The 22,546-nt window shown below is 51.0% G+C and overlaps 1 protein-coding gene across 1 annotated transcript in view; it reads left to right on the top strand.

Moving 5' to 3' along the window:
• The window catches only part of HFM1 (helicase for meiosis 1), a 3,754,865-nt gene that overhangs the window by 3,155,469 nt on the left and 576,850 nt on the right, over positions 1 to 22,546 (top strand). The window lies entirely within an intron of this gene.

Below are 22,546 nucleotides of genomic sequence, written 5' to 3'. Positions count from 1 at the left end.
GTGGAAGGGAATCCTCCTGTGTTTCAGCGCTGTGTGGGTGACCGACCGGTCAATGTGGAGCTTGACTGGTGGTCGTCGGATGCTCCCCAGACCAGTGAACAGCTCTGGAAACTGGTCCAACAGGGTAGTTGTCTGGGATTCTTGTACCTTCCGGAGGAATGCGATCAGCCCCAGGTCTTCTGCTGCGTGCCCGCTGAGGAGGGTGTCGGCCTCTTGGTTGATTACATGTATGTCAATCGTTATCTCTGCGTCATCTGACTTCACCGGCACCGTCATCTTTCCTGCCAACGGCAGGGGTGTGTCGCTCCCGTAGGCATAAATTTGAGCTTTTGATCGTCGGAGTTCCGGCTTGGGTCGGAGGCGATTGTATTGTTGCACTCCCATTACGGTGACTGACACCCCTGTGTCGATTACTGCGTTTATCCGGGACCCGGCGACTAGGATGTCGCACCTCGGTTGTGGCCTCCTCGAACTCTTGAGGGCCTTGGTGAATGAGATCAGGTATGTCTCCCCTTCGTCATCATCGGACTCCGTTGCGTTTTCCTGCAGGGCCTGTGCTTGCTTGCCCCTTGGGTTGGTGGGAGAGGACAGCGACAGCTGGGATAGTTGTCTCACCATGGCCTTCTCCGGCCTCTTTCCTCTCCGGTCGCGTTGCGTGGCGCGTTTGCGACAAACAGACGCAAAGTGGTTCATCACGCCGCAGTTGTCACACACCTTTCCTTTCGCGGGGCACGGTCTGCCTCCGTGCTCATCATACCCGCAGTACCCGCACGGGGCTGCCGGCTTCTTTGCCGCCGGCCGGCGGGAAGCTCCACGCGACTGTATTGCGTCGGCCCGCTCTGTCTTGACTGTCACTCCTGATCCGGCGCTTCTTGTGAGCGCCATCTCCATCTCCTCCGCGCGGGCGTCGGATAGGTCATGGGACCGTGCCAGCACCAGAATGTCGGCCATCGGGATGTTCGGTTGGCAGAGGATGAGTGTCCGCAGCTTTTTGCTGCGTATTCCGCATATTATCTGGGCCCTGATCTCCTCCTTGGCTCTATCACCCACGAGGTGTGTATCTGCCAGCACCCTCAGTCGAGCGTGGAATGCGTCCACCGACTCCCCTTCCTTTTGTCTCGCTTGGCGCAATTTGAAATGTTCAAAGTCTGGGTTCAGCTGGGGGTCGAAATGCGCGTTGAGGGCTCTCACTGCCGCATCATAGTCGTCCGCGTTTCCTGTGTTGGGGAGGTGCTTGAAGAGGAGATAGACTTCTTCCCCTGCGTAGTGAAGTAGTAGGGATCTTTTCACGGTGCCATCCGTTTCTCTGGTGCCCGCAAAGTAGTTGTCGAGCCGGCCAATCCACGTTTGCCAGCGTGGGGCGGCTGTGGCAGGGTCAGCAGCTTCACTAAACGGCGGCAGAATGCCGGACGCGGGGTGCAGGGGCACTGCCTGGGCGGGGCGCTCATCATCCCCCATGGCTCTCTGGGGCACAGCACAGCAGGCGGGACGGCAGTAGGCAGAGGAGTCTGTAGTGGCAGGAGATGCCCACTCTTGGTGGTGATGGAGGGCGGCAGGGTTCAGCCCGGGTGCAGCAGGCAGCTGGGGCAGAGGGCTTCAAGGCCCAGCCAGGACGCAGCAGGGACACAGAGGGCTACAGTTCAATGGCAGGGATGTTCATCTGCCAGGATGGGCTGTGTTTGGTGCATACGTGCACTCACCGGTGATTAAATAGGCCCAGCTACACTCTGCCTGCCTGAGATCGAGCTTGAGCCGTCTGGTCGGCCTTTCAGGAACACGTGCGCGCGCGCGGGACTGCCGCGGAGCGCGTCGATCAGCTGGGGCACACGTGGTGTACCATCCCATCCTCGTCGCCAGTGTTGCGGGGGCCGCCTGCGCTGGTGAGGACCCCCTGGTGTTCGCGCCGCTGCTGCAATGATGGACACAACACCAGGTTCTCGTGTCGGCGCGTGACTGACTGTCAGGCCGCGCCCCTTTATTATTTATACTCGGGCGTACGCCACGGACGTGGCGTACGCATTGCGTAATCACCTGGCGCGCTCTAGCGTTAAACGCTAGAGCGCTAATTGTAACAGGCTGCACAAACTGCACTAGAGGTACGCACAAATTAGCATTTCCGGTGTATTTTATAGATCCAAAGCCCTCAGTGGGCGTTCACTGATTACACCCCCCCTTATGTTTTATGGGATTTGAAGTCCTTAGTGCACTAAAACATTATTAGCTTTAAGTAAGTTCCAATGTCAGTTTGTAATTCATGCTGTGTTCAATTAATACCTTTAGTAGTCTGCTTTACAGTCTGGCATGATGATTAAAAATGGAACTCTGTGTCAAGGAGTCCCGCATGGTTGAAGGCTCAAAACTCTCCTTGTAGGAAGTTGCATTCTGCTTCCCGTAGGTGATGATGCCTCTCCGCACGGCCGGGCAGCCGTGTGCAAAATCTGAATCAACAAGAATGCCCTGTAGCATTCTGAGAGCACTCACCAATGTTCCGCTCTCCAGCATACACTTTCATCTTGCCTTCTTGCTCCGCATTTCTTTTATTTAGCCGACGCGTTTTAGGGCCACCATACCCCTTCATTATGGGCTGCACAAACTGCACTAGAGGTACTCACTAATTAGCATTTCCAGTTTATTTTATAGATCTAAAGCCCTCTGTGGACGTTCAGTGATTACACACCCCCTGATGTTGTATGGGATTTGAAGTCCTTAGTGCGCTTAAACATTATTAGCTTTAAGTAAGTTCCAATGTCAGTTTGTAATTCATGCTGTCTTCAATTAATACCTTTAGTAGGTTACTTTACAGTCTGGCACAATGTTTAAAAATGGAACGCTGTGTCAAGGAGTCCCGCATGGTTGAAGGCTCAAAACTCTCCCTGTAGGAAGTTGCATTCTGCTTCCGTAGGTGATGGTGCCTATCAGCACGGGCGGGCCGCCGTGTGGAAAATCTGAATCAACAAAAATGCCCTGTAGCATTCTGAGAGCACTCAACAATGGCGCGCTCCAGCATACACTATCATCTTGCCTTCCTGCTCCGCATTTCTTTCATTTAGCCGACGTGTTTTAGGGCCACCATGCCTCTTCATCATGGGCTGCACAAACTGCACTAGAGGTACGCACAAATTAGCATTTCCAGTTTATTTTATAGATCCAAAGCCCTCAGTGGGCGTTCACTGATTACACACCCCCTGATATTTTATGGGATTTGAAGTCCTTAGTGCACTTAAACCTTATTAGCTTTAAGTAAGTTCCAATGTCAGTTTGTAATTCATGATGTCTTCAATTAATACCTTTAGTAGGCTGCTTTACAGTCTGGTATGATATTTAAAAATGGAACGCTGTGTCAAGGAGTCCCGCATGGTTGAAGGTTCAAAACTCTCCCTGCAGGAAGTTGCATTCTACTTCCCGTAGGTGATGGTGCCTCTCAGCACGGCCGGGCCGCCGTGTGGAAAATCTGAATCACCAAGAATGCCCTGTAGCATTCTGAGAGCACTCAACGGTCCGCTCTCCAGCATACACTTTCATCTTGCCTTCCTGCTCCTCATTTCTTTCATTTAGCCGACGCGTTTCAGGGCCACCATGCCCCTTCATCATGGGCTGCACAAACTGCACTAGAGGTACGCACTAATTAGCATTTCCGGTTTACTTTTTAGATCCAAAGCCCTCAGTGGGCGTTCATTGATTACACACTCAGAAAAAATAAAGATCTACAAAAGTAAGATTCTGTTGTGTATCATGTCCTGTATAACGATGTTGGTGGCCTAGAGATGTGAGGAGGTATGTGTATGTGTGACACAGTTACAAGTGTAACCCATCATTGCAACGAGCCAATATGTGCATAGCAGATGACTCACCAAATATGTATCCATATTCTGAACCAGACATTCAAAATGAAGTCAAACAAGTTAAAGTAAGTAGAATTTCTCAAAGATATTTATGTATGAACAGAAGAACAACCGTCCGTTTGGAAGGGAGAAAGGAAAGCAAATGATGATCTTAATGCAGATGGAGAAGGGAACTTGGATTGGGGTGGGGCAACAATAATATAACACGTCAGGGAGCGTCAGGGAAACCAGTCTATTTACAAGGGGAAAATGAAATAATTGTTCACAACGACGTCTCGTGTCCTTCTGGTCATCCTCTACTACCACAATGTCCAGATCCTCAGTGTCCGATGCAGGCACACGGCTGGCTGGTGCAGGAACAGTCACCACATGGGTTCGTGACACATGAGGAGTACGGAGGGAAACAGTGTGGGGCAACGGACGGGGGAGACATTGACGGTGGTATGGGAAGGGATTTGGGAGACAACTGACGACATGGCTGTGGCCATGGAATTGACGCTGGTGGTGAGGGTGGCCAGAGATCGGACAATTTCCTCTCGCATAATGCGTATCTCCAGACACACTTGTAGCATGATGTGAGCGGACATGTCTGGCTGACCCTCACACAGCCACCTCAGGTCCCCTGGCACAGCCACAAGAGGAACAACACCAGAAGGGGCCTGGGGGGACAGGAGGGATGCGGTGCCTCAGGTCCGGAGCCGATGTTGTGGTCGAGCTGGCAGCTACGAGGAGGGGGACTGGTTGCAGGGGATGCAGCTGGAGCCCCCGATAGAATGGGGGACTCTAGAGGTAGGGAGGGGCTGATGGCAGGCCCAGATTGGGTATTGGCTTGCCCAAGGACACCTCTTCAGGACCCACAGGTGAAGAGTCTGGGGGAGAGTAGCTCTCCACCACATCATGGGCAGAGGTGTCTGGTTCTTCCCCCCCACCTTCAATGTCCACAGCCTCCACCTGGGACGTAGCACCAGAGTTGTGTTCCTTGTCAGTCCGGGTGGGCGCAATCCCCTTGCCTCCTGATGTTGAGGGTCCCTCCTCATCCTCTTCTTCCTTGCTGATGGAAAGAGGGTGTAGCACTGATGGCCTCGCGCTCCGGACCTGGTCCTGCTGTTCTTCTATTTGGCCAGCTGTACCTGCTGAAATGTAAGCAAAATCCTGATGTGGTGGTTGTTTCATGCCGGACGAGACACATACATAGATGAGCCAAGGTCAGACTTTGTTTTCCTCTGATCACACTCTAGAGTTGTCAGTGTTTATGAACTTACATTACGTGTATGTTCACTGTCATTTACTGAATTGAGTCTGACATGGACATCTCACGTGAATGTTTGTGGCTTACACAACTGTATTGGCCAACCCTCAACCTTGGCATTCTTGTGATCTGTGTGTCCTGTCACTGCTACATGTACAGGTTCCAAAACCAGTCCACCAAAGGAGAACATGAAGAGTCCAGATTTAATTGAATTTGGCCATTGATGTGGAGTCGCATCTATTTAACGTCTGGACAAGTGTCATCTGCTTTTTAGCATTGTATGGGACAAGACAAATGCCGAATATGGGTCACACATCCACATAGCGTCTGGGCTATTTCTTTAGCTACATTGTGAGTCTAGCCTTTTGCTGTCCCCACATATAATCTGACAATTCAGTGCCTCATATTGGCTTTGGTGACTGATAAGGTAGTGCAGTACACCGGTGAACAGTGGTGGGTTGTTGTGACAACTACCTCTACATGTGAAATGTCATACAGGCCACTGAGGGTGAGACGTCTGTCAGTGGACACACCTTGCAAATTTAGAAACACTTAAGAGTGATGCAAGGATCTCAAAGTCTGTCTTGACTCCATGGCACATGATGATCTGTCTCAATTGGAATCCAAACTCTACAAATGCAATGCAAGTCACAGCATCCAATACCCTTTGGCCTGCCATGCGCACACTGGACAGTGTCTGTACCATTCCTCATCATCAGTTATGATTTCCTTGGTTCAATGGTAGTGGTGCTGGCAGAGCAGATTTCAATATGAATGCACAAACGTGGCTCATTTGCCCAGTTGTCATGAAGAAACTACAACTCCCATAACGCACTCTGCCCTGTACAGTCCATATGCCACAGTGTGCCTTTTTAATCTTGGTGACTGCTGCATGGACACGGAATCGGTGAATGGAGACATGGGACACACAATGGTACAGCACTGTTTCACTCACAGCATACTCACAGACACATATTGCATATGATGCACTTACCAGGTCTCTGCTGCTCATGCTCCTCCAGCTGAGCAGGGATGGTCAGCCAAGCTGCTCGCAGGACCCTCCTGTACAGTGGGGAGAGGCGAGAACGATGCACATAGTGCTGGGAAGACAGGCCCACCAGCTCCTCAGCCTTGTACCTGGACCAGCGTTTTAGGTCCTCCCAGCACTTGCGACATGCCCTAGCACTTCTGGTGTGGACTCCCACTGCACTGCAGCCCTCCCGATGTTGGCCCATAGCCTGGCCCGGGCTGCATTGCTCAGCTGGTGTTCTGGGTCCCCATATAGCTGAGGATATGTGGACAGCACCCCCTCAGCTAAGATGTCTAATTCCCTTTCATTGAAAGGGGGTGCTTTCTCTTCATAACCCTCAGCCATTTTGGGGCAAATAAGTAAGATGAGAGCAGCAGGATGTCAGAGGATCTGATCTGTGATAGAGGATGACTCAGAATGAACACAAAATGACTGTCAACAACTTCCTGTGATGTATTTCCTGTCTCCCACTTCCTGTACAACATTGCCGGTATGAAATAATGTGTTCCGGGTCATTTTCGGAGATTACGGCCCGAAAATGTAGAGTCCGGTCCTGGAGCGGCGGTTCCACACACGCGCATTACGCTCCAGAATCAGAAATTATGTTTTCGGGCCGTAAACTCTGAAAATGACCCGGAACACATTATTTCATACAAGAAATGTTTTACAGGAAGTGGGAGGCAGGAAATACATCACAGGAAATAGTTGGCAGCCATTTTGTATTCATCCTGATCCATCCACAATCAGTAATCAAATCCACTGCCATCCTGCTGTTCTGTTGTGGAAAAAACTGAAATGACAGTGCAGGTGAGAATCATAAACATGTAACAAAAGGGGGAACAGACCATTTAATGACATTTCTGTACAGACGGGGGGGGGGGGCTGACACAACATCAAACCCCAGTTTCGTTTTCTCGTACTTTGCATTATGATACATGTAGTCCATATTGAATGCTCATTACCAGACTTGTTTGATGTGTTATGTAACATTGGGGTGGAGCAGTGTGGATATATCACAGACACATGGTGCTTGATTCACCCATGACATCATCACTCATGTTCTGGGCCCATCATTTGTGGGGGAGTCAAATCTGTGGAGGGCACAGGCCTGAGTATGCAATGGTTATGGCCTTTTGTGATTAAGTGACCCATCCTCAGAAGGTCCAGGTAGGTCTCTCAGGACATGTATTGTTTGTCATCTGCGTGAATAGTTGCTTTTAGGGACATCTACTACACTGATCGCTGACATGTGCACATGACCTGAGGCACGCTCCACCTTTTGACTACTGTCAGCAACTGTGATATACATGCAGTTAGTGTGGCTTGCAAAGTCGTCTCAGGATGGAATTTATTGACACAGTCGTGTATATCCAAGTTTCATCATTGACAACAGACAGCAAACCACATTTTGTCCATGACACTACAGGTTGCTCATGTGAAAAACATGACAACGAGCTGATCACGGACTTGCATACCCTGAGCTCGGTTATGTGCAGTTGCCCGGTTTCCCAGATTCAGAGCTAGCCGAGGTTCCAGAGGTATGTGTAAGCCATGCGTTAAAGCAATGTTGTGCAAAACACAATAGACTAATATGATCTTGCATGACTTCTGGGGAGTACAGCAGCACACCCCCTGTATGGTCGAGACATCTGAATCACAACTTCAACAGACCAAAAATGCGCTCTCTGCTGGCTCGAGTCCGTATGTGTGACCTATTGTACTTACGCTGAGGTACAGTGTTTGCACGCCTGTAAGGGGTGAGGAGATGTGGGGAGAGTGCATACCCAGCGTCGCTTGAGGAGTGAAGAAAGGGCAGTTGGTTACATTTCCCTCTTTGATTTGCACAGGACATGATCTATACTTTAGTACATGCAGTGTCTGTTGGGCCAGGTATGTAGCTTTATGATTCTTATTGTACAATGGTTAATGTTGTGGGGCATTCAGACATTTCAATAACACTCATCCCTCATTTTTAGTGCTTGGTACTTACCCAGTAGCCACATGTTGCCAAATTCTCCCGCAACCATCTGCCAGGCAAGAGGTGACATGCGGAATATGAAGCTGTCATGGGTACTGCCTGGGAACACTGCATGCACATTAATGAACCTTCCCCTGGCCTCACAGACAGCTTGCACATTGATGGAATACCATCAGTGTCTGTTGCAGAAGATGTGTGCAATGCGGCAGGGTGGCTGAAGGGCCACATGTGTCAGGTTCTCACTCTGCGGAATCCAGACGCAGCAATAAGCTCCACCTCCGGACCTTCCCAACACCCTGAAGTATTACACACAGGGTGTTCGAATGATATGGCGAGGGAAAAAATCCCCAAAAGGGGAAAAAACCCAAAAGGAAGGGAAAGGGAGGGTCAGCAGGGAAAGGAAGCTGGAAAACATAAACACAAGGGTTAACATAGGGCATACATGCTACTCTCAGTAAATTCTCACTACAACCAGTAATGATTCACCTGTAATGTCTCAGCGCAATGACTCTATTCCCTGGAACGCTTCCGCTATCCCTTCTCCCTATGGACACACAAAAAACCAGATCCATAAACATGGGGACAAAAGACCTTTCATGCTCCTTAGACAATGCATCAATAGACTACCTACCCTCATGAGAGGGCTGCTTAACCTCTAAGGGAATCCGCTGTGCTAGCTTCTGAGTATGGAGGTTTTCGCTCCTCATGAAAACCCCCCAAAGTGGCTGCAATGTAAACAAAAGGAAATATCTTGTTGCGGGGCATATTAACAGCATATACCCCGAAGTTTTAACCAATGCTCTGTCCCCACACGGGGGTCCCTCCAACCACGGTAGGGCGTAGTGATCAACTACCGCCGCCCGCGTTGGCACTTGTATTCCACATAAGACTTTCTTCGTGACGGCAATGCAGAGTATGCCTGCCCCTCGCACTCCGCCACTGGTATGCACTCCGGGATACCTTGCACGAAGGCACCACCTCCAGGCTGCTCCCTGACTCACCGTACTCTCGTCCGGGCTCCGGTAGAGTCTCTCGGATTATCGCCAGGGTGTCAGTGTCCTACCGGGTGCGTCATCGCTAACTCAGCCGTACGCACGCCGGCACTTCAAAATTCTACGGTCCGTGTCCACCACCAACTCAAAGGGAAAAGCTACCGGAACTTCTGGAGGTAGCCGCCGCTCCCTCGGATCTCACAAAATCACGAACGCCTTCGTCTTCGTTAGCTTCCCCTATATCCGGTCCTACCGCAAAGGCTGCTGGGATCGGTAGTTCCAACCCCCGGACCTCTGGGAAATGTAGTTTGTTCGGCAGGCGCGAGGGCTAGACCCTGACAACATGGGTACAATCAATTGCACCCAGCACACGTGGGAATTGTGCAAGGAGATAGAAATCTCTTGCTGCCCTTTGTCTCATGTGGCATTTGTATGTGGTTGTGGGCTCTAGCAGTGATGCATCTCAGTACCTGATGTAGGCACCGCGACTGGCTCCCCTGGGAAATGCCCACATGGTCACTGGAGATCTTTTGAAAAGACCCAGTGGCAAAGAAATGGAGAGCAGAAAGGATGTTGAGATATGCTGGTATTGCATGTGAGCAGCAGGTCAAAGAGTCAAGTTCCTGCTCCCACTCACATACCATATCCAAGATGACTTCTGGAGGGAAACGGTATCTGGCCCTTACATCTTGGCTGGACATTCCAAATAGGTTGATCCTCTGTCTGAAGATCCTCTCTGCTCTCCTCCTCCTCCTCAAGTAGTTTTGCCGCATGGCAAGGGGCAGTGCAACAAACACATTCAGTGACATGTTGAAAGGGTTTGTGTGTGTCTGCTCTGCATTTATGCATTATACATGCTGCAGGGCTAGGATTGGCTGCAGTGTGTCAGCTGATGCATGGTGGGGGATGGTAGGCACTTAGTGGGCAGGTGTTTACCCTCGGCTAAAATGATCAACGGCCACAGTTCGTGTATTCCGGCCCGGAATTGGAGATTCCGGACCGTAGGCGGAAATTCCGGCCTGGGAGCGGAATTCCCGCTCCATTTGAGGAATTCCTGCTCCGGGAGCGGAAATTTCGGCCCGAGTGCGAACGTAAAGTTAGTAGTCGTAAGTCCATTCTGTGAATACCAATAGTAGTAAGTTCATTCTGTGAATGCCAAAAGTAGTAAGTACATTCTATAAATACCAGAAGTAGTAATTGCATTCTGTGAATACCAAAATGGTAGTAAGTTTAGGATTTTGTCTTAAGTTAGTTCTGTGAATCGGGGCCTTAGGGCCTAATTACGATGTCGGGCGAACTCACATCCATCCAACACTGTATCGGTCTGGAACCGCCTGACCTTAGGTCGGCGGTTCTGACCATTTGATTTGGATGCGACCGCCCGGAAACATCCATTCTACAATAGAAGCATGTGCAGCGGGCTGAATAGGCCTGCAGCACATGCTTTCATTGTAGAACGGATGTTTGCAAAACCATGTAGCAACCCTGTCACATGGTGCAGATGTTGAGCGGGGCACCATAGGTTCCCCTCAGCCCCCATTGCGGAAGGCCAGAGTGGAAGGGGGCCCATAAAGACACTTTACACCATCCCTTTTCATGTTGGAAAGGCTGACATGAAATGGGAGTCGGAAACTGCCATCATGATCCCGACTGCAGAGCCAAGCCTGGCTCTGCCGTCATTAGGGGATTATAGTGTGTTCGTAGGCATCGACTGGCACCTCGAGACCATTGGAAGTGCAGCGGATGGTCCCTGCGCCCGATGCCTCTGCCCACCGCATCATAATACGGCAGGCAGATTGCAGGGGCAAATGTCAGAAGGACCGCAAATGACTGTCTGCCGGTGCAGTCCTTCCAACATCTTAATAAGACCCTTGATCGAGAACTGTGCACACCCTAACTGGGTTCCCCAAAATCGAAATATGTTTCTTTTGCTGTGTGCAGTCCATCAGCTTCCTGCTGCAAGTTTTATCTTATGTTCAACTGACAAAGAGATGGAATTATTGCACGTTTCCTATGTTAATATCATGTTTGATATATTGGAGCCTATTTACAAAGGGAATTCATTACATGAGTAAATCTATACATGTAAATTTACTTTTGGCTATTTCCCGAGTGTAAAGTTATTCAAAGTGTAGAATCTTTTACTACTGTAAAGGTACAACTTGTAGCATTTCACATGTAGGCAGAGAACCTCACCACCGTGGTGGAAATCTCCACCACAGTGGTGGAGAGCTTTGACATCTTAGTGGAGAGCTCTGCCACTCCAGTGGAGATCTCTGCCACCGCAGTAGAGATCTCACTATGAGAAAGAATTGGGAAAATTGTTACAGTTTATTAATTGTTTTAAAACATATTTTATTTATTGTATTGTAAAACAGAAACATAAAATAAACTAAAATAATTATTGTTACTCTAAAACTAATAAAATAAAATGCTAGTGCACATTACCTTTTCAAACCAAATGGTTACTAAATAAATAATTTAAATATACTCATTTATTATAGAAATATTTGTAAACAAAATAAAATAAAAATACCTCACCAAGCAATTTTATTTCAATTAATATTTAGTACATTTAATCAAACTTGTTTGATTAATGTAAATTACATTTTAATCAGAGTTTAAAAATTATATTTCTGTTTAATAGGTTCACTGTTTAATTTATAAACTAATAACTATTTAATTATTAATATTTGCATAATTGGAATTCATACATATGGATATAGTTAAACATTATTTCCTATGTGGTGTTATAAGGAAATGCCTCTTTTTGTATAGTCACCTCCAAGTTTTTTTAATAATGCTAGTGGGTTTTTTTTACTCTGAGAGTGCACAGAGGCCTACTAACCAGATCAGTGCCACTGCCCTGATCCTTAAAATGTGCATATAGGCATGAGCTAACTCTCCTGTAAGTCCCAAGTATGTGGTACCCAGGGCCTGTAAGTTAGTCACCCCAGGGATTGCAGCACTAGTTGTGCGACCCTGGGTGTGACAAAGGTAAAACAAATCTCCCAGTCCACCACTGCAGACTGGAAGAGCCGTTTCAAACTGCTAATCCAAATTTGCCATTTAAAGCCATGGCAAAGTAAAGTCTCCCCCTGAAACATGTGTAAGTAACCCCTAAGGCAGGGTGCAGTATTTTAAACATGCAGAACATGTATTTTACATGTTCTGGCAGAACAAACGCAAAACTGTTGTTTTTACTGTGAAAGGACTTGGTCGCCCCAAGACTGCCTCCAACCACCATCTTGCAGCCTCCAGAGACCAGGACCCAATACTCAAGGTTGCACCCGAGTTCACTGAGCCTGTGATAGCTGCGAAGTGCAGCTTGGTTGCCCAGAAGCTGAATTATTGCCCAGGGAAGGATTTGGCTGGACTTTTACCAGCACTGAGAGTACTTTAAGGGATGTCGACCCTGAGACCAGGACCACCTCACTCCCTTTGTAGACTGAGGTGTACAGCATCCTTGAGCATCTTCAACATTCTTCATCCCTTGCATTAGGACTACTTCCATAGGAATCCATTGCAAAAGGGGATAAAAAGTACCTGGAATTGCCTGGAGACTGCTTCACCTGAAAAGTAACTGATTCTGAGGACATTTCTGGCCCCACCGACTAGTTCTCTACTGGAGTTTGTCACCTGAAGTGACTCTACGTGACCGTAATAAAACTAGGTCAATTTTTGGGTGGAAATATTTTTAAGTGGCAAATTAGTTGAATTTGCCAGTCCTTGCTTGCAGTTGAGTTAAATGCTTTGATTTACTGTACCTTGTAAATTCTATATCTCCGGAACTCTCTGGTTGATCTTTTTCATTGCGGTGTTTAAAATACATAAAAATACAGTCTATTTTTCTAATTGGTGACAGATTTCTTTGGTGTCTTGTTGATTTCTTCTTCGATTGTTTTGGTGCTGTTTAAAGGCTTTGTACATATTCCTTTATGGAAGCCTCACTGCTCAGAGCCACAGCTACACAGGGTTGATCTGAAAACTTGACAAACAAAACCTACTGATTCTAAATGGGCTGGTAAGTATATTACACTGCGAGGTCGCACAACCACACCACATGATTCATCCCATTTCCTCACAGGTGTTATATTAAGTCCATTCTTTTATTCATTTCTATGGGAGTTGCAGTTTCTGTCGATGGCCTTATGTGGTGCTAGACAAGCTTCAATGCTGAGCTGGAGTACATTTACTACTGTTTTGTCATCGTTAAGACACGAGTAACTTTAGAAGTGTGGTTTGTGAATTGCAATAGTCCCAATCCTTTGTGAGTGTATGTTTGTATTATTATTCACCTCCCTAAACTCCCCTTTAATCATCCCTAAAATCCTCCTTTTCTCTCCTTAAACCCCTCCTATTTATATATTCCCTATTTTACCACTGATTCCCCAGTCCGTCCCACATTTACAAGTAAGCACCTGATTACGATGATGGCTTGGAAAGCCTCCGACTGCAAGTCGGAGGCATTCCGAGCGCCATCGCGCTTTCAGTTTCAACTGCCGCCTTACCTTGCAGGGGGTTTAAACTGAAACTGGCCATCTGGATTCTGACGGGCTCAAGAAGCCAGTCTGACAGTCGGAGACCAGCACGTAATCCCAATAGACGTCGTTTCTGCTGTTGGGATTACGGTGTTGGTTTCCGTCAGGCTTTCCATGTCGGGCTTTCCGATATGAAAAGCCAGTCGGAGAGCGACATTTGGGGCCCATAGAGGAGCCAACTTAACCCTTTGACCTCTGGTTGATGGCCGAGAGGGCACCTATGGTGCCCTCCTGTGAATCCCTGCGCGTTCATGGTGCCTGCCACACGGTGCAGAGATTCACACAAACTTCCATTTCTCTATGGGATCCTGTGTTATGGCCGGTTTACGGCCGCAGCACAAGCTTCCATAGGCAAATGGGAGTTTGTGACCACACCATGTGCGGTCGTATTGTAATTAGGTATGCATAACCGTGGACCCATAGTCGGGCGGTTCCCATACCGATACAGCTCAACATCGTAATAAGGCCCCAAGTAGTAAACTAAAATGTGTAAAGCTCTCCCCATTGAAAATGATGAATAGGTGGAGATTTCAACCGGTAGGCTTGTGAACTGCATTGTGTAGCAAGACAGTAGTAATACTTAACATTCTATGAACTTCAGTTTGTTCAACCTCTGTCTATTCTCATCTTCAGTAATAGTGTGATTTTCTGTATGTTGTATATAAAGTAAAATTTTAGTATCCTTTTGTGTGCTTGTTGGAAGGCGGACCCCGAGGAGTCGGCGAGACCACCAAGGGGGGACCTCACACTGTACGAAGTAGCCGAGCGCTGCCGAGAAGTCTCCTGAGAGATCCTTCTCCTATCACGTACTAGCACAGTAACACCACCACACAGGACTCAAGGAGGTTGTCTCAAGACAAGCAATTCTTTTTCAACAATAAAAAGGTTACGAGGTCAATATTTACACGAAGGGATCGAGGGATCCACCAAAAGTCTCAGGGTCTCTTTGGAAGGGTAGGGGTAGCGGGACAATCCTCGGCAGGAGTGCGGTACGAGGGTACCTGGGGCCCAGTTCTTATCCTCAAGCTGGAGGACCTCCGGATCTCGGAGGGGTCAAGCCGCGACGGCGTCAGCAGGGCTCTGGCGGACAGTTCGTGGAGAGCCGCGATCCAATCAGCAGGGCTCTCAAGATGGTTTCTGCTCAGCTCGAGCCGCGACGTCGTCAGCAGGGCTCCGAGGGAGGTTTCAGCGAGGTTGGGCCGCGACAGCGTCAGCAGGGCTCCGATGTTCCAGGTGGCTTCAAAGTGTTCACAAGAAGGAGCCGCGACGCAGTCAGCAGGGCTCGTGATGGTTCCGACAAGAGTTCTTCTCCGCAGGGTCAGCCGCGATTCAATCAGCAGGGCTCTCGACTCCGGGATACAACTGCCGATCTGTGGCGGGGTCGCCCAGATATAGGTCTGGAGCCCTTTGATGTCCGGACCCAGGCGCCCGGTGGGGGCGGAGAGGCCGGGTGGAGGTGGCCAGACGCCCAGCAGGAGAGGCGCCAGGCCCAAGGGAGTTGCAGGGCGATCACACCTCGAGAGGGGAGGACAGTTGGGGGTCCCATCGATACTGTCCTCCGCCGGGGGCGATGAATGGTTCCTGTGGCACCCCCTGGCCAGTTCATGGTGCCTCGATGTCGGGGCTTCGCTGGGGTCGGGGCCGGGTTGAGCGGGGTTGCGCTGGCTGGTGCACAGAGTCACGTGGGTGCCAACAAGATGGCGGAGCCACGAGGGGTATGCGACCTCGTGCCGCTCAGGAGGAAGGGCCTCGGTGCAGTTCAGAAGGGTGGCCCGTGAAGGCCGGGGCGGGGAACAGGCACAATCCCCGGGGGTAAGGACCATGCCACGAGGCCGGGTCCAACAGGCGTCCCCCCCAGCCGAAGGCATGGAGAGTCACCCATCTCCTTGGGGATTCTCCTCGTCAAGGCGGAAGAAGCGGGACAGGCCGTCGGCGTTGGCGTGGTCATTGCCGGGCCGGTGTTCAACGTCAAAGTCCATCCCTTGTAGCGAGATGGACCACCGCAGCAGCTTGGGGTTCTCGCCCCGCATTTGCATTAACCACCGCAGGGGCCGGTGGTCGGTCTGGACCCGGAAGTGGGTACCGAAGAGGTAGGGCCGGAGTTTCTTAAGGGCCCACACCACAGCGAAGGCCTCGCGCTCGATGGTTCTCCATCGTTGCTCCCGGGGCAGTAGCCGTCGGCTGATGAAGGCCACTGGTCGGTCGAGCCCCTTTTCATCGGCCTGGGACAGGACGGCCCTGATCCCATACTCGGAGGCGTCCGTCTGCACCACGAACTCCTTATTGTAGTCAGGGGCCTGTAGCACCGGGGCAGTACACATTGCGGTCTTTAGGGTGTCGAAGGCTGCTTGGCAGCGGGGTGTCCAGTGCACCTTCTTGGGCTGCTTTTTGGACGTTAGCTCTGTGAGGGGGCCAACAATGCTCCCATAGTCCCGGATAAACCGCCGGTAGTATCCGGTGAGACCCAGGAAGGCCCGGACAGCGGTCTGGGTAGTGGGGGGTTCCCAGGCCTGGAAGGCATCTATTTTTGGTTGGAGAGGGGCCACCTGCCCACTCCCCACTTGATGGCCCAGATAGGTCACGGATCCGTGGCCGATCTGGCATTTGCTGGCCTTGATTGTGAGCCCGGCCCGCTGGAGGGCGGCCAGGACGGCTTTAATGTGAAGGAGGTGCTCTGCCCAGTGGTTGCTGTACACGGAAATGTCATCTAGGTAGGCCGCGCTGAAGGCCTCAAGCCCGGCCAAAACCTTGTTCACCAGTCTTTGAAAAGTGGCCGGGGCGTTCTTCATTCCGAAGGGCATCACCCGAAAGTGGTAATGCCCATCCGGGGTCGAAAAGGCGGATCTTTCTTGGGCGTCGGGGGTGAGCTGGATCTGCCAGTACCCGGCGGTGAGGTCCAGCGTGCTCAAGTAGCGAGCGGCCCCTAAGCGGTCAATGAGTTCGTCGGCCCTGGGTATAGAGTGGGCGTCCGTCTTGGTCACTGCATTCAGGGCTCGGTAGTCCACGCAGAATCGCAACTCCGGGGGGCGGCCGGGAGCTGCGGCCTTTGGCACCAGGACGACAGGACTGGCCCACGGGCTGTCGGAGGGTTCGATGACCCCCAGGGCCAGCATCTTCGTTACTTCGGCCTGGATGCATGCCCGCACTCGGTCGGGTACCCGGTAGGCTCTGTGTCGCACGGGGGGGCTCTCCCCGGTGTCGACGTTGTGGACGCAGCAGTGGGTCACCCCCGAGGTGAGGGAGAAGAGGGCTGCGTAGTCCTGCAGCAGTTGCTGGCAGTCGTTGCGCTGTTCCGGAGTCAGGGAAGAGGCGAGTTGGACACCCTCGATTGTTCCATCATGGACGTTGGACTGCAAGAGGTCGGGCAGGGGCTCGGAGTTGTCCTCGCCCCCCTCGTCGGTCGCCAGTAGCAGGCTCAGTTCGGTCCGGGCAAAGTGGGGTTTTAGCCTGTTAGCATGTAGGACCCGGAGGGGGTTCCGGGGGGACTCCAGGTCGACCAGGTAGGTGACGGGACTTTTCTTCTCCACTACCTTGAAGGGCCCGGTCCACTTGTCCTGGAGGGCGCCGGGTTCAACCGGGGCCATGACCCATACCTTCTGACCTGGCTCGAATTCTATGGTAGAGGAGTTCCGATCGTACCACCGCTTCATGTCCTCCTGGCTGGCCTCGAGGTTGGCTTCGGCCAGGGCTCGGAACTTGCGGGTCTGGTTTCGGAGGGTCAGGAGGTATCGGTAGACGTCAGGAGGGGTGCCTTGGGGCTTCGTCTCCCAGCTCTCTTTGACCAGGCTGAGCGGTCCGCGGACCGGGTGTCCGTACAATAGTTCAAACGGGCTGAACCCCAGGGACTTCTGCGGGACCTCCCGATAGGCAAACAGGAGGCACGGCAGCAGGACATCCCATCTCCGCCTGAGGGGCTCTTCTAGGCCCTGGATCATTCCCTTTAATGTTCTGTTGAACCGCTCAACCAGTCCGTTCCCCTGAGTGTGATAGGGGGTCGTGAACTTGTATGTGACCCCGCACTGCTGCCACAGGGACCGCATGTATCTGGAAATAAAGTTCGTGCCTCTGTCGCTCACCACTTCGCGGGGAAATCCCACTCGGGAGAAGATCCCCATTAGGGCTGGCCTACCACGGGGGCCGTTACAGTTCTTAGCGGGACCACCTCCGGGTACCTGGTGGCATGGTCCACGAGGACCAGGATGAAGCGGTGGCCCAGGGCGGTCTGGGGGTCCAGGGGCCCCACGATATCGATTCCGACCCGTTCGAATGGGGTGCTGACGCTGGAAAGGGTTGGAGGGGGGCCTTGACCCGACCCCCCGTCTTCCCGCTGGCTTGGCAGGTCTGGCAGGACCGGCAGTGGTTGTCCACGTCTCTCCGCATCCGAGGCCAGTAGAAGTGGGTCACCAAACGGCTGTACGTTTTGTCTTGCCCCAAGTGTCCGGCGAGGGGCACATCATGTGCCAGGTTGAGCAGGAACTCCCGGAAGCGGAGGGGGACCACCAACACTCGGCTGGCCCCGAGTTCTGCCACTTTCTGCTCACTGTATAGCTGTCACGATCCGTCCACGGTCCAGTACTCCTCAGGATTCGAGCGATGCCATATGGTATCCACCTCTTGATATCCCCAACTCCTGCACTAAAGGCACGGAGGTATAGAGCGATCAAGTGAGGGAAGGGAAGGAAGGGAACAGCGGGGAGTAGAACCTGTAACGAAAAAATACACAAAGCAATACCTATATCTCTGTAATGCTACTCTCATTCCTTCTCGCTAACCTCAGACCCTTTCTGTGGGCTAACCCTCTGGAAAGACACCGTCTTTCCGCCTATGCCAACATTAGATTAACATCACTCATTTTCTCTAGTCATGGAAGCATAGAGATTTTCTGAGGCTATAGTTTGAACCTGAGCGTTAACAAGCAGTCCACAACATGAGGTCCTAGCAGAGGCAAGAGCTTAAACGTTTACTAACTAACACCACCTTCTCACGTCTGGAAAGAGGGCCCCCTCTATCCGTACCGTTAGAGACTCAACATGACAAAATCATACAGATGAACTGCTCCCAGTTCTGACCAAAGAGTATTTTACTACAGTTCGAAAATCTCATAGTGAGTCGTACCTCACTTAAGTACAAAGTCTCGCCACCCCACCTTCTTTTCGAAATATTCCTTTTACTGCAGGAAAATGGGAATCGAGGGGTATATAGTTTTTGGTTGAAAAGTACGAATTATATACACCTCTAACACTCACCCCAGCGCTATGGAAACAAGAAAACTAATTACTACTATGAATCCTGTTACCCGCTCACTGGCACGGGAACCTTAAGCAACTGAGAATCCTGCTGCTTGCTCTTGGGCCCGGGAAACGGTTCCTTAGGGTCCGACTCGGTTCTCTCCTGTCCGAGAGAATGTTGCACTTATCTGTACTCTGGGAGCCTCCTCCGAAAGACGTCTTCCGTCGACGGAGAACCCGCGGACCTGTCTCCGACTCGCTCGCTTCTTCTCCGCGGCTTCTATCGGTTGCAGGCTCCACGCATTCTTTTCGTCCTCACCGGTATAACGCCCTGGCGAGGATGCTTCTCCCACTGGCTCGACGACGGACGTGCTTCTTAGAATTACGCACAGCGTCCATGGGGCGTCTCTTCGGTTTTGTAGGCATGACTCCTCCCCCGAACTGTGGGCAGGCTGGGAGTTGTAGGCAATGCAGGCGCGCGATTCCATCGCTTGTGCTCTCGGCTTCCTGACAGTAGGTCCCCCTGCCCAGCGCCTCCTAGAACCGGGCTTGTCCAGGTGCCGTTGATAGAAGGACCTAATCCTGGCCGGGGCATGGACGTCACGACACGGCACCCACGAATCCTCTTCTGCAGTGTAACCGGCCCATGAGACCAGGAACCAAAGACTACCACCTCGGAATTTGGCATCCAATATGCGCCGTACCTCGTACTCCTGTCCTTCTGCAGAGATGTCCGGAGGAGCTTTCTTTACCCCCCCTTTTGCCGGCTTCAGGAGATTGCAGTGGAATACTGGGTGTATCCGAAGAGAGCCTGGAAGGCGCAATTTGTAAGCCACTGGGTTAATCCTTTTTATCACTTGATATGGACCGATATATCTGGGGTGGAAAACACTCCTCAGTTTGAAACGGATATTTTTAGTGGACAACCATACCATGTCTCCTTCCTGATACTGAGGTCCTGCCACTCGATGTCTGTCTGCCCATTTTTTGTACGTCAGTTTCGCTTTACCCAAAAGCTTCCGTACTAGCACGTGTCCTTCGCGCAACAACCTCATTCGGTCGTGAACCGATGGTTGATTACACGCCCCTCTGGGCACGATTATGGGTAGGACGTTGGCGTTGAAGCCGTAATTGGCTGAAAAGGGAGATGTGCCTATGGAACTGTGCGTTGTGTTGTTATAGGACAGTTCGGCCATCCACAGCAAAGAAACCCAAGAGTCCTGTGCCTCTGTAGCATAGCATCTCAGATATTTCTTTAATGTTTGATTAAGTCGTTCCGTTTGCCCGTCTGTCTGAGGGTGGAAGCTTGTGGAAACGGCTGAGTCTATGCGCAGGGAATGGCACCACCCTTTCCAGAAACTGGCGATGAACTGAGGGCCCCTGTCGGACACTATGACTCGCGGGACGCCATGAATCCGCACCACGTGTTGCAACAATAACTGGGCTGTTTGGCTAGCCGTGGGTAAGTTTTTGCATGGGATGAAATGCCCCATCTTGGTCAGGCTATCTACCACCACAAGGATGGCTGAGCACCCTTGATCCACCGGGAGTCCTGTTATAAAATCCACGCTAATGTTCTGCCACGGTGAACGCGGCGTGGGCATGGGACAGAGTAGTCCCCTAGCTGAGGCGTTGTTCGATTTCCCTCGGGCGCAGTCCTCACATCGGGATACCCATTCCGTGACGTCTGAGACCATCGAATCCCACCAAAACGATCTTTACATCAAAAGGATGGTCTTCTGAATGCCCTGATGTCCTGCTAACAGCGATTTATGGCACCACTCAAAGGCCTTTTTCCGAAGAGACAGTGAGGGTACAAACAGACCATTCTGTTGAAAAGGCAGACCCTGCCGGATCAGTCGATCCGGTCTTTGTTCAGCCCATCGGCCCCAGGCCTCGGGGCTCTTGTATTTTCGGATGTCATCAAGATAATTCTCTGCCTTGATGGTGCATAGGACCTTGGCCGGAGGTATGATAGCCTCTTCGGGTGCCTCCACTGCCCCTTCTGCGGTCCACACCCTAGATAGCGAATCCGCTTTCCGGTTATCCACCCCCGGTCTGAAGGTGATAACAAAGTTGTACTCCTCAAAAAAGAGCATCCACCTCATCTGTCGGGGAGACAGGTGTCTAGCAGCCTTTAAGTATTGTAAATTCCGATGATCGGAATATACGGTGACCGGAAATCTGGCACCCCACAAATAGGGACGCCACTCCTGAAAAGCCTTCTTAATGGACAACAACTCCTTTTCGGCGATATTATAGTTCTTTTCCGCGGGGAGCAATTTCCTGGATAGGTAGGCTACCGGGTGCAGCTGCCCAGTGTCTTTGTCTCTCTGGGAGAGAATGGCCCCAATGGCCTCATTGGAGGCATCGGCTTCCACTATGAATGGGGTATCGAGCTGAGGGTGACGCAACACCGGAGCCGTAGTAAATGCTCCCTTGAGATACCCGAAAGCATGTTCTGCTTTGGGGGTCCAAACAAACGGCACTCCTTTTCTGAGAAGCCGTGTAATCGGTATGGCAATACTGGAAAACCCATGAATGAAGCGCCTATAGTAATTAGCGAAGCCCAGGAAACACTGGACTTCCCTCACATTACCTGGCACTGGCCACTCCTGCACCGCTTGGATTTTCCGTTCTGCCATACACATACCCTCAGGACGGAGTATAACTCCCAAGAACTCGACTTCCGACACCCCAAACTCGCATTTACTCAGCTTGCAAAACAGCCTATGTTTCCTCAAAACCTGTAACACTTGTTTCACGTGTTCCTGATGACAGCTCTTGGCCTCTGAGTAAACCAAGATATCGTCTATGTACACTATAACTGTTCTGTCTATGTACTCTCGCAAGACGTCATTTAAGAAGTACTGGAATGCCGCCGGGGCGTTACACAACCCGAACGGCATTACCAGATACTCAAAAAGCCCATACCGGGTTTTAAACGCCGTCTTCCACTCATCCCCTTTGCGAATGCGCACCAAGTGATAAGCCCCCCTGAGATCCAGTCGGGTATATATCTTGGCCTCACGCACTTGATCCAACAAGACGGGGATGAGTGGCAACGGGTATCTGTTGCGAACGGTGTTCTTGTTCAACATGCGATAATCACAGCAGGCTCTCAATTCCCCATTCGCCTTATTTATGAAAAATAACGGTGACGCCGCCGGGGACCGGGAAGGACGAATAAACCCTATATCTAGGAAGTGATCCAGGTATTCTCTGAGGTGTTTCGTCTCAGGTTCCGAGAGAGCATACACCCGACAGGTGGGCATGCTGGCTCCCTCCACCAGATCGATCTGGCAATCATAAGATCTATGGGGTGGAAGTGATTCGGCCTGAGATTTGCTGAAAACATCAGCGTAAGTAGCGTATTCCCTGGGTAGACTCACTTCTTTTTCTGCTGCAGTAGCGGCGACAAAAGGGCAGGCTAAAGCAGCAGCACCGGAGTCCTTCCCCTGAATGCAATTTTCGTTACAGATTTCTGACCTGAAGAACACTGTCTTCTTTTTCCAGTCTATAGTTGGGTTATGAAGACAGAACCACGGCATACCCAGGATCACCTCATACTGAGGGGCCTCAATAATGTTTAAGGCTACGGTTTCTACGTGTCTACCTTCTTCCGTTCTGGTTGTTAGGATTAGGTCCTCTGTTTGTTCAATGAGTAAACCTGAAGTAAGCGGCTT

Source organism: Triturus cristatus, chromosome 4_2 (genome assembly GCF_964204655.1).
Source record: "Triturus cristatus chromosome 4_2, aTriCri1.1, whole genome shotgun sequence".
NCBI classification, from domain to species: domain Eukaryota; kingdom Metazoa; phylum Chordata; class Amphibia; order Caudata; family Salamandridae; genus Triturus; species Triturus cristatus.
Note: the sequence above shows the minus strand (reverse complement) of the source record. Positions and strands in the feature narration are given on the sequence as shown.